Source organism: Esox lucius, chromosome 11 (assembly GCF_011004845.1).
Source record: "Esox lucius isolate fEsoLuc1 chromosome 11, fEsoLuc1.pri, whole genome shotgun sequence".
Lineage (NCBI taxonomy): Eukaryota > Metazoa > Chordata > Actinopteri > Esociformes > Esocidae > Esox > Esox lucius.
The window spans coordinates 15,021,992-15,041,135 of NC_047579.1; the positions used below are offsets into that span (position 1 = coordinate 15,021,992).

The following is a 19,144-nucleotide window of genomic DNA, read 5'->3' on the forward strand; positions in this document are numbered from 1 at the left end:
AAGAGTTTAGGGAGCTCATCATCTACTATACAGGTGCTGGTCATAAAATTAGAATATCATCAAAAATTTGCTTTATTTCAGTAAATCCATTCAAAAAGTGAAACTTGTATATTATATTCATTCATTACACACAGACTGATATATGTCAAATGTTTATTTATTTTAATTGTGATGATTATAACTGACAACTAATGAAAATCCCAAATTCAGAATCTCAGAAAATGTGAATATTACTTAAGACCAATACAAAAAAGGATTTTTAGAAATGTTGGCCAACTGATAAGTATGAACATAAAAAGTATGAGCATGTACAGCACTCAATACTTAGTTGGGGCTCCTTTTGCCTGAATTACTGTAGCAATGCGGCGTGGCATGTAGTCGATCAGTCTGTGGCACTTCTCAGGTGTTATGAGAGCCCAGGTTGCTCTGATAGTGGCCTACAGCTCTTCTGCATTGTTGGGTCTGGCGTATCGCATCTTCCTCTTCACAATACCCCATAGATTTTCTATAGGGTTAAGGTCAGGCGAGTTTTCTGGGCAATTAAGAACAGGTATACCATGGTCCTTAAACCAGGTACTGGTAGCTTTGACATTGTGTCCAGGTGCCAAGTCCTGTTGGAAAATGAAATCTGCATCTCCATAAAGTTGGTCAGCAGCAGGAAGCATGAAGTGCTCTAAAACTTCCTTTTTTCTACCACATCTTTTCACATCTTTTCCTTCCCTTCACCTCTCTATTAATGTGCTTGGACACAGAGCTCTGTGAACAGCCAGCCTCTTTAGCTATGACCTTTTGTGTCTTGCTTTCCTTGTGCAAGGTGTCAATGGTCGTCTTTTGGACAGCTGTCAAGTCAGCAGTCTTCCCCATGATTGTGTTGCCTACAGAACTAGACTGAGAGACCATTTAAAGGCCTTTGCAGGTGTTTTGGGTTAATTAGCTGATTAGAGTGTGGCACCAAGTGTCTTCAATATAGTACCTTTTCACAATATCCAAATTTTCTGAGATACTGAATTTGGGGTTTTCATTAGTTGTCAGTTATAATCATCCAAACTAAAAGAAATAAACACTTGAAATATATCAGTCTGTGTGGAATGAATGTATACATTATACAAGTTTCACTTTTTGAATTGAATTACTGAAATCAATCAACTTTTTGATTATATTCTAATTTTATAACCAGCACCTGTACATAATATCATTACATTTTTCAGAGAATTCTGAGAAATCTCTGTAAACAAGGGACAAGGCCAAAAACGAATATTGCATGGCCATGATCTTCGGCCCTCACTACATTAAAAAGAAACAATTCTGTAGTGAAAATCACTGCATGGGCTCAGGAACCTTTCTGAAAATCACTGTCTGTGAACACAGTATGTCACCATATCTACAAATGCAAGTTAAAACCCTACCATGCAAAAGAGAAACCATATATGCTGCTGCCTTCTCTGGGCCAGAGCTCATTTAAGATGGACTGAGGCGTATGGCTTCACATCAGTCTCAAAACACAGGCGCACCCACTTGCCACTTGGAGAAGAATACATTGAGTCAAGAGGGCAGAAACACAAGCTGCAGAGGACCAAACTCACACGCACGTCACTGTCACTTTGAGTTGAGAGAGCAGAAGGAACAGTCACGCGAGAGTAGAAACAGTACATGGTACCTCAAATATCATTGGTAGACTTATTGCTTAATCACGTCTTTTTTGTTACATTGCCGTTAATTGGCTAATTTAAAAGCCTGGGTCCTATACAACTTGACCGAGCTATCATTGGTCATTAGTGCAATATAATAATGGGAATTTCGAGTCTTTTTAGTGATCCGGCTCAATTGGACCAGTTCACTTATGAAAGAATGTCATTTTGGCTCTCAAAACGGCTCTTTGTTCAGTATTCTTTTTTAAAATCATAAATTTTTCTAATCAGCCCAAATTATCTAATGGCCATAATAACATGTGCTGGCCTTAGTAAAGCTTTAGAAAGTAACATTTTTATTTGTTAATTTATATTGGAGGATCCATGCATTAAAAAAAATAAGTGCAGAATTTAGACCACAGTTTTAATTTTTGCCAGAGCATCTTTAACTACCTGGTTAACGATATGTGTCAGATGGATGGAGTACCCATGATATTTTCCGGATTGCAGCGGTTATGTTGCTTGCATTGTCACTGACACAACACACCACTTTATCCAAGATCTTCCATTCTGTTTCAATTCTGATCTAGTTCCTCTGCTAGGTTATTAGCAGTGTGCCGGTAATTGAATGCAAAACCATCAAGCAGGCAGGACGCCATCTTGTAGTCCTCTACAAAATAGCATGTTACATGAAACTACACCCCCTCCTTGAACTGCCACCTTAACGTGGTGGAGGGGTTTGAGTACCCGAGTGACCCTAGGAGCTATGTTTTCTGGGGCTATATGCCCCTGGTAGCGTCTCCCAAGGCAAACAGGTCCTAGGCGACGGGTCAGACTAAGAGCGGTTCAAAACACTCCTTAATGATGAACATTTTCTTGAGTTCCGTGACGTCGCCCGGTATGGCGCAGCCGGGGCCCCACCCTGGAGCCAGGCCCGGGGTTGTGGCTCGTACGCGAGCGCCTGGTGGCCGGGCCTTTCCCCATGGGGCCCGGCCGGGTTCAGCCCGAACGAGCGACGTGGGGCCGCCTTCCCGTGGGCTCACCACCCACAGGAGGGACCATAAGGGGCCGGTGCAGAGAGGATCGGGTGGCAGTCGAAGGCGGGGGCCTAGACAACCCGATCCCTGGACACGGAAACTAGCTCTAGGGACGTGGAACGTCACCTCGCTGGCGAGGAAGGAGCCTGAGATCGTGCGTGAGGTTGAGAGGTTCCGACTAGAGGTAGTCGGGATCACCTCTACGCACGGCTTGGGCTCTGGAACCACTCTCCTTGAGAGAGGATGGACTCTTCACCACTCTGGAGTTGCCCATGGTGAGAGGCGGCAGGCTGGTGTAGGTTTGCTTATAGCTCCCCAGCTCTGCCGCCATGTGTTGGAGTTTACCCCGGTGAACGAGAGGGTCGTTTCCCTGCGCCTACGGGTCGGGGATAGGTCTCTCACTGTTGTTTGTGCCTACGGGCCGAACGGCAGTGCAGAGTACCCGACCTTCTTGGAGTCTCTGGGAAGGGTGCTGGAAAGTGCTCCGACTGGGGACTCTATCGTTCTACTGGGGGACTTCAACGCCCACGTGGGCAACAACAGTGACACCTGGAGGGGTGTGATTGGGAGGAACGGCCCCCCTGACTGAACCCGAGCGGTGTTCAGTTATTGGACTTCTGTGCTAGTCACAGTTTGTCCATAACGAACACTATATTCAAGCATAAGGGTGTCCATCAGTGCACATGGCCCCAGGACACCCTAGGCCGCGGGTCGATGATCGATTTTGTTGTCGTTTCATCTGACCTGCGGCCATATGTCTTGGACACTCGGGTGAAGAGAGGGGCGGAGCTGTCAACCACCTGGTGGTGAGTTGGATCCGATGGCGGGGGAGGAAGCTGGACAGACTCGGCAGGGTGCTTCGGGAATATGGGGTCCTGGTTCCTTTGCTAAGGGCTGTCAGGTCCCTATACGACCGAAGCAGGAGCTTGGTCCGCATTGCCGGCAGTAAGTCAGACTTGTTACCAGTGCATGTTGGACTCCGGCAGGGCTGCCCTTTGTCGCCGGTTCTGTTCATAATTTTTATGGACAGAATTTCTAGGCGCAGCCAGGGGCCGGAGGGTGTTAGGTTTGGGGACCACACGATTTCGTCTTTGCTCTTTGCGGATGATGTTGTGGTGTAGGCCCCTTCAAACCAGGACATTCAGCATGCGCTGGGACGGTTTGTAGCCAAGTGTGAAGCAATGGGGATGAGAATCAGTACCTCTATATCCGAGGCCATGGTCCTCAGTCGGAAAAGGGTGGCTTGCCCACTTCAGGTTGGTGGAGAGTGCTTGCCTCAAGTGGAGGAGTTTAAGTATCTGGGGGTCTTGTTCACGAGTGAGGGAAGGATGGAACGGGAGATTGACAGACGGATCGGTGCAGCTTCTGCAGTAATGCGGTCGATCTATCTGTGTTGTGGAAATTTCTTTATACAATGTATTCTCACTGAGTAAAGGACTGAGTCCCCCTGTTTAGATAGGTAGAGGAATGTGGGGGATCTGGTATTTGCATAGGGGGCATCTATTGTCTGTCCAAATGCAGATCAATGGGTTTTAGGACAAGATAGGAGAAGATACAACAGGGGGCAGTAAGGTCAGTTGGCCCTTTGGGTAAACACTACAGTAAACATTATGGCAGGAAGGATAAGGTGGGGGAAGATAGCATTTGACTTGTGTGATAGAACAAAGGGAAAGGTGTTTGATTGACATGAGACAGATGGCAGCATCTTATCACACCCCTTTTTCTTATGTGATATATATGGTTGAATGAGCTATATTGAGTTAGAGGCTCCTCAGACGATTATGTTTGTGTAAGCGGTTGACGCGTCTCTCATAATAGTCTCTGTGCATAATAATTAATAAAATAATGTACAAAGAGAACTTTGTCTCTGTGTCCCTTACTCCGATTGTCGATACATGGAATTACCATCACAATCGGTCTGTCGTGGTGAAGAAAGAGCTGAGCCGCAAGGCGAAGCTCTCGATTTACCGGTCAATCTACGTTCCTACTCTCACCTATGGTCATGAGCTTTGGGTCATGAGCAAAAGGACAAGATCCCGGATACAGGCGGCCGAAATGAGCTTTCTCCGCAGGGTGGCTGGGCGATCCCTTAGAGATAGGGTGAGAAGCTTGGTCATCCGGGAGGAGCTTGGAGAAGAGCCGCTGCTCCTCCACATCGAGAGGGGTCAGCTGAGGTGGCTTGGGCATCTTTTTCGGATGCCTCCGGAACGCCTTCCTGGGAAGGTGTTCCGGTCCCGTCCCACCGGGAGGAGACCCCGGGGAAGACCTAGGACACGCTGGAGGGACTATGTCTCCCGGCTGGCCTGGGAACGCCTCCGTGTCCCCCCGGAAGAGCTGGAGGAAGTGTCTGGGGAGAGGGAAGTCTGGGCATCTCGGCTTAGACTGCTGCCCCCGCGACCCGGCCCCGGATGAAGCGGAAGAAGATGAATGAATGAATGAATGAAACTACACATTGTTCTAGAAGTCCAGCAGTCTGTAGTGAGGTAAACTGCTGATAACTATTTTCTTTATTGCTGCCTGTCATTCCTCATACAGATGAGGAACTATTGTGTTAGATAGGGTTGTCCTGCTTGGAAGAACATAAGCTGGATTTAGAACATCACAGTAGTTTCTGAATCCCTTGTCGTCAACAATGATAAGTGATAAGTGGTATCATCTTCTTCTTTGATGAGGTAATGACCTTTAGCATGTACTGGCCTATGGAGGTCTGGGTGGCAGGTTTGGATTTTTTTGTCTGGTAACTGTTTGCACTTGCAGCACTGGATGTAGTTGCAGAGGTTTTAGCAGTGGTACCTGACTCAGCTGTGGTAGAGGCATTGCTAGCGTCAGGTAACACACTAACAGCAAACTTCCAGCTGTGGCAACATGACTGTTGGATGTTTCGATTTTACGTGCCTGTGGAGATTGTTGTTGGGGCCAAAATGAATTGAAAGTGTATCTTTGCAAATACTGTTTATTGCATTTTCCTAGTTTTTTGTAAAAAACATCCAAATATGTGACATTTTAGGAATGTCACTCATGTTGGCATCCTAGCTACAGAGTCTTTTCGCGGGTGCAACACAGTTATTTTATTTAAGCTAAATAAAAAAATTGCTAATTGAACACATTCACAGATTGTGTATATGACAAGAAGGCAATACGAATTAACAATTTTAAAAAGTGAAACACTAGATTCAAGCATTGATATAGAAAATAAAAGTGTATTTGCTTTGACAACATGAGGAAAAAGCGCTCTTGTCTGATTAGCCTTGTACCAATTATGTACAATTAAATGGTATTTTCCAATACCATTTAATTGTATTTTGTTTTCATTATTAAAATTGTTTGATAACATACAACTGAAATATATTAATTTGAAGACTGAAGTGCCTCTAAAAATAGTTTTAAATGTTTTGGTTACAGTCAAGGATGAGACACTGGTGGTTTAGAAAGCTGCTGAGTGCAGTTATAATACAGACACATGCATAAATACACATGCACAGTCAAACTATGCCTGCAATGGTCAGTTTTTCTTTGAGTAGCCATTGCTTGGTTATATGTGATGCAGGGCCATCATTAGGAGGTTGATGGTTAAGAATGCTGCCCATTGCAGTTACAATATAGTTGATCTGAGCTCTACATGTTACAAAGTGAAACAGGCCTCCCTTTTGCACACGTATATACATGATTACCATTTTATGCATTTTCCATAGAAACATATTACACAAATTTGAACAAGCTGTGTGGTAAATTGTGTAGTGGATCCGTGAGCAACAACTTCAGTGTCAGCTAAACTGTTCTGAAGGTCCTTTGCCAAGACCTGTGGGTTCTGCTGTGTAGATCTGACCAGTTTTCATAATCATTGTAATGATTTCTCCTTCCTTTTACTTTTTCAATGTAACAGCATTGTTCTAGAAAGTTTAAATTGGTAACGGCAAGTTTCAATTTGCATCAGGTAGAGGTCAGGTCAACATCTGTTTACAGGTGCCTGGAACAAGCACATTTTTTATTCTAGAGTATTGACATGGTTATGGACTTAAAACATGTCTTGGAATTGATTATCTGAAGTTTAATTTAACCCTTATCCTAAAGGTTGATTCAATAGCATAACTTACAAGTAGAACAGGTCCAAAACAGCACAACAGACAATATTGAAAGTCAATGAAAGAAGCCCAAAAACTTAGTCAGTTTGATAATTAAACATTTATTTAATCACCCCATCAAATATTCAAAACATTACATCCCAACACTGACAAAACTAAACCGTTTCTTTATGTACTGTGTATTCAGCTTTGCCCAGATTCTGTAGGCTTTGGTTTCATCCTATCATGGCCAAGTGAACACTTCCAAAACACTGTCCAGTTTACTCTTGCAAAACAACTGATGTTTTCTGTCTCTTTGTCTCATCAAACTATATTGTGTTTTCTGGATCTTGTAATTTTTGTTGTGTGGAAACTAACATTAGCTGATGGTTTAAAGACAACTAATAGGTATCCTCATCAAGAAAATTATTAAGAGAAGCTCAAAATTATCACTGAGTCCTCTTTTGTCTAATTCATCCATGAATGTTTCAGTGTCATCAAAATTATTAAACAAAAACATGAATGGGGAGATATCTTCTTGTTCTTTTCTAGAGTTGAGGCCTCTCTGAGCATCTGTACAGCACCCTGTATTTCCTCATCATTCAGGGGTGAGGTCTTGTACCTGGTCTCAGAATGATAAATTATGGTCATTGGTTAGTTATGATCCCTGTTTAGGTAATTTAGCTCACCCTTAGCAACTTCCCAAAACTGATGAACACAGCCAAATACTTCCACTTTTTACACCACTGCATAGAAGATGGCCATGACAAATTATTATTTTGTTTACATTTCTAAATATTGACAACATAGTGTATATGAAGCTATAAAATAAATGGATCTTGCCTGCTTGGATATAGTGACAGGTGCATCATGCATCTTTAGCTAGTTATAACGTGCCCTTAATTGACTAGAGCTAAGTAGCCTACCTCATAGCGTAGCTAGCTATCTTTAAACGTAGCTATAAGTGTTATCTGTTTTCTGTGTTCTGTCACTGGCAAGCTATTATAATCTCAGATTCAAAGAATTTAGCAGATAAGCCATCTTAGTGAACACTTTAACTATCTTTGAATATATAGCTAGAGGTTGTGCTGAGATAAATAAAGTTTAAATAATGCTGATTTAATAACCATGTTTTTCTATGTTTTTGTTTTATTAAATTGTATGCTGCAGCCAGGTTAGGAAAATATGATTGAATACAATAACTATCAAGGTTTAAAACTCCATCATGTTGTTGTAATTCTCACACCTTGCCTCTGTGAAGAATAGGTCAAGACTGCCTTTTGTCTCACACTGACTTTTCACCTGTCTTATTGAGAGAGATAGGATTAAAACCCAACAATTAACATGCAAAAGAAACCACCTCCTATACAGCAGGAAGAAACCGTCTGTGTCCAACCCCCTTATGTCCTAGACTAGGTTAGGACAATAGAAAGTTAATTCCTGTAACCTTGTAAAAGATTTCACATCTGTATGCAAGAATCTGTTGATCTGTAACCGAAAATGACCCCAAGGGGGCAGAGTTTAGAGCATGTCCTTCCTCAATGGACAGCGAAGAAACCAACGAGATTCGTCCAACATGTCACCATGCCAACAAAGAGCCAATAAGGATGGTTTTTACTCACGGAAAGAAAAGTAACCACCCCTGGGGCTAGAGGAATAAAATCGATAGAGAGACGTAGATCTGGGAGAATAGATGTGGAAACTTAAGGGTTAAAACAACTATTTACAGGCCTGCTGCAGTGTAATTCATGTATTTTGACTTATCATTTTTATTAATAAATATTTGTGTTAAATCTTCATTCGGACAATAACCTCTCCTTCTTCAGAGATTCTGATACACGTAAATTCTCTACAGTTGTCATATGGAAGCATTTACAGAAATCTTCATCATTGACCCTAGTTATTCTTCCTTCATAAACGCATACGCTAAAACAAAAACACCACTCCAATGGAAACCATCAATTGGCGTAACTTCATATTAAGGAACACCCATATTAAGTTATGCAACCAAATTCCGGTCTGCAGATATACCCCCCTCCGCCACGATGTCTGTGCTCTCACAAAGTTTATACTCTTGCGCGATGGTCCTTCGCTCACTGCTCTCTCTCAACGTCACTCTGCTCTATCGACTGAATTTTTTCAACCCTCGCGTGTGCAAGAGTTTTGTCTTCTGCACGCGCAGCTCATGGCCGTTTATCAATTCCAAGTATGCTAAGAACGTACTCGTGTCCTTGAGAAGAACATTCTTGCAAGATCGTGAGGACAGAGAAGCGCCTATCTGGATTGAGATGCATGGCAATACAGATTCTTGGCAATCCGAAGAACGCAAGTTACCAAGAACGCATAAAATGCCCGGATGTGTACTTGATCCGCCTCTTTCAGTAGCTGTTTAGAATAACTATAAAGTGCCTCCCGTAGCAAGTCTTTCCTGTCACGGCATTAGCGTTAACGCTAGCTAGGTTGTGGCACCTATTAAGTGTTTCCAGCCACAACACTAACGTTAACGATAGATAGCTTGTTGTCCTCAAATAAACAAAATTCATAAACGCTACCATTCGGAAATCCCGCTTACTTAACTTATTGTTTTACGATATCCGAATTGAGGAGCGAAAACAGACGATTTCTCCTAACTTAAAATAACAGAAAATGGATAATGACCCGTAAAATTGTTATCCATTATTCTGTTTAAGGTTCTATAACGGTTGGCCACGGGATACACGGACCCTATCGCCTATCATTGTTCTGAGAAAGATGTGTCGAGTATGATACATATGATACCGAACGTGCTCCTTAATTTAAATTGTAGAGTATCACAGATTAAAGTATTATTGTGTTGGCCATCCAGCAGTAATCACACAATTCTATTTCTATGTATAGAGAGCATTTTATTTATATATGTTAAATATTGAATAAATATGTTATTGGGCTTATTGGGCCTTATTGGGCCTGCTCAGATTATAATGACATTATCATACATACTATAGAGGAATGCTTGCCATATCAAGCTACACTCAGATATAAGCCATTGTGAGGATCAAAACAATAAGCTACTGTACTCACTGAGAGATATCTGGCCCATTCTATAGAAATGTTTCGAGTGACACAGCGACATTCAGTGTCTAAAAACTGCAACAGAAGTGCCCTGCAATTTGTCTGCTGCTCCCTCCACTATGAAACCCCACTTATTCAGGAAGCTCAGATATCTAACAGGTTTCCACTCTCATGCCCTTGATTTTGTCTGGAAAAAGCTTTTATACAATTTTTGGACCAATATCAGCTTCATAATTACTTGACTTATAGTCTTCTGTCTGTTGTCTGTTTGTTACCTTCCCCTAGACCAAGATTGGAAGACCAGGCAGGAGAGATGTAGCTGTGACCACCTAGGTTTGAACCCAGGTCTCCCATTTATGTTAGCACATGTACTTCAATCCTAGACCTCAAAAAGCTAACAGTTTTCTTCAGGACTTTATATTGCCGCAAATGCATTTTTGTGGTTTATACCAAAACCCTTTTATCCCAATACCCTTTTTTCTGCGTGTAACAACATGTTAATGGTCATTGGTAATTCAATCATGGTTTTTTTGAGGAAGTATTCTGCACACAATAGATGGATATGTTGTTTTCACCCTGGAATGGAAGATAACTATGAGTAAAACCTCTTCAGTTCCTCTTAGCAAGAACCTGAGAAACTTTGAAACTTCGTCTGAGAAACAAAAAATAATAATAATACAACCAGACATTATATACTGAAACTGAGAAGACGTTTCTGATGGTGATTTGTAAATATGTAACTGTAAATGTGTTGAACTCTCCTCATTTTATGTAAGAAATATTATCTGATATTATCTTTTTATCATTGAAGACTTGCATTGTTAGAGATTTGCAATTTCATTTGCTTTAGTAGGTATGGGACTAAGAGCATTTAACCTTTTGAAACTTTGTGCAAATTATTAACTCACCGCCACCTAAAACGTTTAATCTCATTGTTCAATCAAAATGTAATTTATTTGTACTACAGACTTTTAACTCCAAATTCAATACATCAATATAACCTCCAACATGATCCGTCTCAGCTTTGTCACTAAGTCCTAAAATTGTTTGATCTCACGCTTAGTGGGAGGTTTCAGTTTCTCCCACAGTCTGTCCCAGAATGCCTGGTTCTGATGGGGGTCCTGGGGCCAGTCTTTGCCCATGCAATAAGCCAAGCATTGTCACAACTGCCAAACAAACTGATGAACTACCAAATACTTAAGAACAGAAAGAGATTCAGTAAAGCTGTAGAATATATTATGTTTTCTCAATTTCCAAATGCAATCTTTATAAAGATTTTAAATCTTTAGTTAAACTACCCTCCATAGAATACATCTTGCAGTCGAAAAGATTCAGAACCTCCTTTGTCAGGTTGTGGAAAATGATGTCAGCAGAAGGTTGTATAAGATCCACTGAAAATAGAGTCAGTTTCCGTAGCTGAATCAGTTGATTAATTGGTGTTAAATCAACACTTTTAGCTGAAAGCTTTGATCTGTACTTAAATGTCTCCACAGATTTGAAATACTGTCCCATGAATTCAGATCCAGAAAGGAAATCTTCAGCATGAACATCAAGATGGATTACAGACTTAAAGAATGGTTTTTCACAGTCCTCAAAGGACACAGTCTTGCCTTTCAGTATAAGACTCAGGTTCTGTTTGGATGTGATGTCACTGCCAATAAACAAATACATTGGCCTCACCCATGTATAGATATACAGATGAGTCAATTGGCCCAAAGTGTCACCAAATATGAGTGTCAGATTCAACTCAATGACAGGTTCTGTTAGTGGGTTGTTTAATTTCCCAAGAAACAAATATCTTAGATATGTAAAATGCACGAATGACAATGCCTCAATGTTGCAAGTAAGTGGATTTTAAATATACTAAACTAAAATATATCTAAATATATTAAAATATATAAACCAGAAAATGTATTTGTATATACGTGTGAAATGTCATTATTTGCCAAAACTAAGGACTTCAGATTTCTTAAGGCCAGGAAAGCATAGTGTTCAATATCTGACAGTAATTGACATATACATTTTAGGTGGGTCAGGTTAACAAGACAAATTAATTGTTTTGTAAAAAGCCTTTTAATGTTCAAATATAAAACTAGTTTGGTTAACCATGTGATTGGTTGTTTTTTGAAAGAACATAAATCAAGACTCTCTTGTTTGCTGTCATATAAAAATGTTTTAACGTTCTTTAGAGTGGAAATAAAATTTAATTTGGGAAATAGGTTGTATAGTCAACACTGTACATTGAAATTCTGATTGGCTCGATTGTAGATTTTGATTGAAAGCAAAAACAAAATATTACAGATGCTTTTAAAATCAATGTCGTTATTACCGAAGATTTTTAACATATTAATTTGCTTAATTCCAGACAGGAGAAGCTATTGTAGAAGTTTCTTGTTTAGACTATGTGCTAAAAGTGTCAGGTTCTTACAATAAGCCAGTGCACCTTCCACTTTGTGTTATTTCAGCAAATGTGAATGAACCCCCTGTTAGGTTGTTAAATAACTTAGCCTGACTAGATCTCTGAATGTATGAGGTCCAATATGACAATCACAGCACTTACTGATCCATCCTATTAAACCTATACATTCCAGATTTGGAAGGCCCTGGCTATTCCCAGTTGGAAGAATTTGTGAAAAACAGCCTTCAATGTACAGGTACTCAAGATCCTGAAACTGAGAGACAAACCCCAGAGACATGGTACAATTTTTACTCTCATTAATGGAAATGCAGAGAGTATTGATGTTTTGAGGGAGTCCATGTAGATCTTCAATGACTGTGACATAGTGACAGGAAGCTGTGAGACCTTTTGAAAAGCTTTTTAAACATATGTAGTCTGGCATGTCTTCATCTTCTTTATTGTTTTCATATATGTAGCATTTAGGATGCATCCATTCATTAACACTCTGAATCCACAGTAACAGGAGGACAGGTTTGGAAAACACAAACCTCATCTTTTCCAACATGAGTCAACTCTTCTGGGATACTGTTGTTTGTTTGTTGTTGAAATTGTTTGTAAAACTTTGGTTTGTTTCTTTAAAAAACTTCAGAAAGTCATGCCAACAGAATGGTGTCAGTTGGTCTTCTTTTTGTCAGATGGTCACAGCTTTATGTTAACCCAATGTGGAGCCCTTTCAGTATTCAGTGGATTGTTCTTTTCATGGTTATAAAGTCATTATAGTATGTATGGCACCAAAAGTTACTTTCGAGTCAAGTAAGAAATGAGTTGTTCACCACATACACAGAATGAGTAGATTTATACCTTTTAAACAGTACATAGCAGTCTATTTTTTTAATCTCTCTTTTTCGATTCCTTAAAATTAAAACAGACATTAGGTATAGTTCATTGAAAAAATATATGTTTCGCCCCGTTAGGCGGAAGAGGGGGGAATAATTGTGAATAAATTACACAGGAAACGGTGCTGCATTCCTTGTGTCAATGGTTATAATGACATATAAAAGTAAAGAAATATACAGCTCTGGAAAAAATTAAGAGACCACAGCAAATCTTTCAACCACAAATACTAATGTTTTAACTTAGGAAGAGTTCAGCAATCAGTATTTGGTGGAGTAACCCTGATTTGTAATCACAGCTTTCATGTGTCTTGGCATGCTCTCCACCAGCCTGTTGAATTGCTGTTGGGTGACTTTATGCCACTGCTGGCACAAAAATTAAAGTAGCTCGGCTTTGTTTGATGGCTTGTGCCAATCCATCTTCCTCTTGATCAAATTCCAGAGGTTTTCCATGGGGTTCTGGACATTAGGCTGGCCATGACAGGGTCTAGATCTGGTGGTCCTCCATCCACACATTGATTGACCTGGCTGTGTGGCATGGAGCATTGTCTTGCTGGAACATTCTCAGGGCAGAAGGAAACAGGTGTTCTTCCAGGATATCCTTGTATTTGGCTTGATGCATGGGTCCTTCACAAAGACAAATCTGCCCCGATTCCAGCCTTGCTGAAGCATCCCCAGATTATCCCCAATCCTTCACCAGATTTCACAGTGGGTGCGAGACACTGTGGCTTGTAGGCCTCTTCAGGTCTCTGTCTAACCATTAGACAACGAGGTATTGGGCAAAGATGAAAATTTGACTCGTCAGAGAAGATGACCTTACTCCATTCCTCTACGGTCCAATCCTTATGGTCTTTTGCAAACTTCAGCCAGGCTCTTCTTTGCTTCTCATTATTGAAGTTTTTTTTTCTAGCTTTGCATGACTTCAGCCCTCCCCCATGGAGCCTGTTTCAAACACTTCTTGCTGTGCACCTCACCCCAGCTGCTGTTTGCCATTATTGTAGTTCACTTGATGTCATCCAATGGTTGTTGAATGACATTTTAATGAGTTAACGGTCATCTCGGTCAGTGGACAGTCTACACTGTATGCATGTCTTTCATAATTTCTATCTCAAAAAGCAAACTCAGGAGCAAGGTGTTCTCATTGGTCGAGGAATCCAGGTGCAATGGGTGGGCCCGTAGGAGAAAAGGGAGAACTGACACTCGTCCCACTCATTCACAAATTTACAACTCAATTGAAACCAGAGGTAAGAAGCAGACGAGATGACTCTCCTCCATTAGTAAACCACACTGTTTGCAAGGGAGACAGGATAGCCCATATAGAATGTCTGTTGACACCAGGGTCCCCTTAGACAACAGTAAGTCTCCTTTCTGCCTCACCAAAATCTTCTGCCCGAATATGTTAAACCGACTCATGGGACCAGGAGAAGAAAGCAGCCATACTAGGTAACAACTGCCCAGGAAAAGTAATGATATCCCATGTGCTCATGAGATACGAAGTTCAAATTTTGTTCTCTGTAATTATCCCATCCACATTAATCAATTTAACTGTGTTCTACTGTACTTTCACTACTCCTGAAGGTGCTCCAAAACTGGAGCTTCAGGTGATACACCCAGGCCATCAGGTGGTAGTCTGTTCCAATCTCTAACTGTGCTTTATTGTAGCCAGCGGTACACACCTATCCTGGTTGACCCATAAGCAGACCTGGGGCACTCGAAGGATGGGCATGCTACTGCCCATGTACGGTGTAATGCAGTCCTTGGATCAGGTGCGTGATTTACCTTTGGAGGTAGAACATCTTGCTAGTGCGACCGCTAGGGACAGTAGTTAGATTTCTGAGGAGCTAGAAGCTACCCACTTGCTTTCTCTACAGAACAGGGCCTCAAAGGGAGGAATGTGGGCTTTGAGAGTACAAGAATGTTGAGATGGCTAGGGGCACAGCCAGGACGTGACAGCTGCCACGGATTGGAGAAGACCTAGGTCAGCATGCCATGTTTTTAGAATTGATTATGGCAGGGGTGTCAAACCGGTTCCACGGAGGGCCGAGTGTCTGCAGGTCTTTGGGTTTTCCTTTAAATTGGTTCCCAGGTCAGACCTGAACAACCAGGTGGGGGTAGAAATTAACCAATTAGTGAACTAATTAATCAATCAAGTACAAGGTGAGAGCGAAAACCTGCAGACACTCGGCCCTCCGTGGAACCGGTTTGACACCTGTGGATTATGGCCACAACTAAGGTGCCAGGCCTCAAACCTATTTTATCTATGACCCAACTACAGATGTCTCCAACCTATCTTATCTATGACCCAACTACAGATGTCTCCAACCTATCTTATCTATGACCCAACTACAGATGTCTCCAACCTATCTTATCTATGACCCAACTACAGATGTCTCCAACCTATCTTATCTATGACCCAACTACAGATGTCTGCAACCTATCTTACCTATGACCCAACTACAGATGTCTCCAACCTATCTTATCTATGACCCAACTACAAATGTCTGCAACCTATCTTATCTATGACCCAACTACAGATGTCTGCAACCTATCTTATCTATGACCCAACTACAGATGTCTCCAACCTATCTTATCTATGACTTAACTACAGATGGCTCCAACCTATCTTATCTATGACCCAACTACAAATGTCTGCAACCTATCTTACCTATGACCCAACTACAGATGTCTCCAACCTATCTTATCTATGACCCAACTACAGATGTCTGCAACCTATCTTATCTATGACCCAACTACAGATGTCTGCAACCTATCTTATCTATGACCCAACTACAGATGTCTCCAACCTATCTTATCTATGACCCAACTACAGATGTCTGCAACCTATCTTATCTATGACCCAACTACAGATGTCTGCAACCTATCTTATCTATGACCCAACTACAGATGTCTCCAACCTATTTTATCTATGACCCAACTACAGATGGCTCCAACCTATCTTATCTATGACTTAACTACAGATGGCTCCAACCTATCTTATCTATGACCCAACTACAGATGTCTGCAACCTATCTTATCTATGACCCAACTACAGATGTCTCCAACCTATTTTATCTATGACCCAACTACAGATGTCTGCAACCTATCTTATCTATGACCCAACTACAGATGTCTCCAACCTATCTTATCTATGACCCAACTACAGATGTCTCCAACCTATCTTATCTATGACCCAACTACAGATGTCTGCAACCTATCTTATCTATGACCCAACTACAGATGTCTGCAACCTATCTTATCTATGACCCAACTACAGATGTCTCCAACCTATTTTATCTATGACCCAACTACAGATGGCTCCAACCTATCTTATCTATGACTTAACTACAGATGGCTCCAACCTATCTTATCTATGACCCAACTACAGATGTCTGCAACCTATCTTATCTATGACCCAACTACAGATGTCTCCAACCTATTTTATCTATGACCCAACTACAGATGTCTGCAACCTATCTTATCTATGACCCAACTACAGATGTCTCCAACCTATCTTATCTATGACCCAACTACAGATGTCTCCAACCTATCTTATCTATGACCCAACTACAGATGTCTCCAACCTATCTTATCTATGACCCAACTACAGATGTCTCCAACCTATCTTATCTATGACCCAACTACAGATGTCTGCAACCTATCTTATCTATGACCCAACTACAGATGTCTCCAACCTATCTTATCTATGACCCAACTACAGATGGCTCCAACCTATCTTATCTATGACCCAACTACAGATGAGACAATCAACTGTTATACGAATGACTGTTGAGTCTCTTTTCATAATAAATTGCGAAAATGATTCCATCTTCCACAGGATGCCTCCATCCATTTACACTCTGAATCCACAGTAACAGGAGGACAGAGTTGGAAAACACAACCCTCATCTCTTTCAATGTCAGTCAACTCTTCTGGGATACTTTGGTTCTGGTGGAATTTGTTGGTAAAACTTTGGTTTGTTACTTTAACAATCTTTGGAAATCAAGCAAACCGAAAGGTTTAAATTTTTCTTTTTATCACAGCTTTCTGTTATGCCAATATTAAACCCTTCCAGTGTCCAGTGGAATGTTTTTTCATGGTTATGAAGTCATTATTATTGTTTGTATTGTACCAAAACCAAATTAAGTTTCAAATGTTCAACAGTCAAATATGAACTGGCCCTGTTCACCACAAGTGGTGAACAGCAAACAAAATGAGTAGATTCTATTTTGAAATCTCTCGTTTTCAGTTCCTTAAAATAAAAACAGACATTAGGTATAGTTCTTATAAAAATATATTATACATGACTGATATGACTTCCGCTTCAGATTTCTGGAAATAGTTGGGTCTCTTTGGTACAATGTCCAAATGTATACTTTGGTTTGTAAGAAAATCTGAATTGCAATAAAAAAAACTTAAAAATCATGTTTACATTTGATTAATTACCTGATATACAGTCCCCTCCCAAAGTATTGAAACGGTAAGGCAAATTCCTTTGTTTTTGTTGTTCACTGAAGACATTTAGGTTTAAGATCAAAAGATGAGTATGAGAAAAGAGTTCAGAATTTCAGCTTTTATTTCCTGGTATTGACATATAGATGTTTTAAAGAACTGAGGACATACCACCCTTTGTTCAAACCCACCCATTTTTCAAGTGAGCAAAAGTATTGGAACATGTGACTGACATGTTTCTTGTTGCCCAGGTGTTGCCTTTTAGGTTGATTGTTCAAACATTATATAGCTCTGCATGACTAGTCTAAGTTTTCATCCTTGACTAGTCTAAGTTTTCATCCTTGATTTGAACCTATAAAGACTGCATTTCTTGTTAAAGAGAATAAACCAACATGAAGACCAGAGAGCTGTCTATGGGAGAAAAGCAAGCCATTGTAAAGCTGAGAAAAGAAGGAAAATCGACCAGAGCCATTGGACAAACATTGGGCGTAGCAAGCACAACAATCTGGAATGTCCTGAAAAAGAAAGAAACCACTGGTGTACTGAGCAACAGACGCGGGACAGGTCAGCCAAGGAAAACAACAGTAGTTGATGACAGAAATGTTGTGAGAGCTGTGAAGAAAACCCCCAAAACATCAGTAAGTGACGTAACCAATGACCTCCACAGTGCCGGGGTGAAGAAGAATAGAAATATAGAAGCCACACCACAAGATGCAAACCACTCATCAGCAGTAAGAATCAGAAGGCCAGATTGAAATTTGCAAAGAAGTACAGAGATGAGCTGCAAAAGTTCTGGAACACAATCTTATGGACTGATGAGACCAAGATGAATCTCTACCAAAGTGATGGAAAGGCCAAAGTGTGGAGAAAGAAACAAACTGTTTATGATCCGAAGCATACAAGCTCATCTGTAAAGCATGGTGGACGTAATGTCATGGCTTGGGCGTGCATGGCTGCTTCTGGAACAGGCTCATTAATATTTATTGATGATGTAACTAATGATGGTAGCAGCAGAATGAAGTGTACAGAAACATTTTTTCTGCCAATTTACGAAGAAATGCATTCAAACTAATCGGGAGGAAGTTTATCATGTAGCAGGACAATGACCCAAAGCACACTGCCAACAAAACAAAGGAGTGGAAGCTTTTAGATTGGCCAAGTCAATCACCTAACCTTAACCCAATAGAGCATGAATTTCACCTCCTTAAGAGGAGATTGAAGGGAGAAACACCCCGAAACAAACAGGTACTGAAAGAAGCTGTGGTAAAAGCCTGGAACAGCATCACAAATGAAGAATGCAACAGTATGGTAATGTCAATGGGTCGCAGTTTTTGCTAGCAAGGGTTATGCACCAAATATTACATGTTATTTACTTTCAGATTATTTGTTCCAATAATTTTGCTGAAAGATATCAGTTCCTATGTGTGGATGGCATGTCCTCTGACAAATCAAATGTATGTTTTGGTGTTCCTCAATGGTCGGTTTTGGGCCTATTATTGTTTTCACTATATATGCTGCTTTCTGGGTGATGTCATCCGGAATTACAATGTACATTTTCACTGTTATGCTGATGACACACTTGTATATTTCGATGAAACATGGAGAAGCACCAAAATTAGCAACTTTG

The 19,144-nt window shown here is 40.8% G+C and overlaps 1 pseudogene; it reads right to left on the minus strand.

The window, feature by feature from the left end:
- Window positions 1-10,504: 10,504 nt before the first annotated feature.
- Window positions 10,505-14,061, minus strand: LOC105029921 (annotated as a pseudogene).
- Between the last annotated feature and the right edge of the window lie 5,083 nt (window positions 14,062-19,144).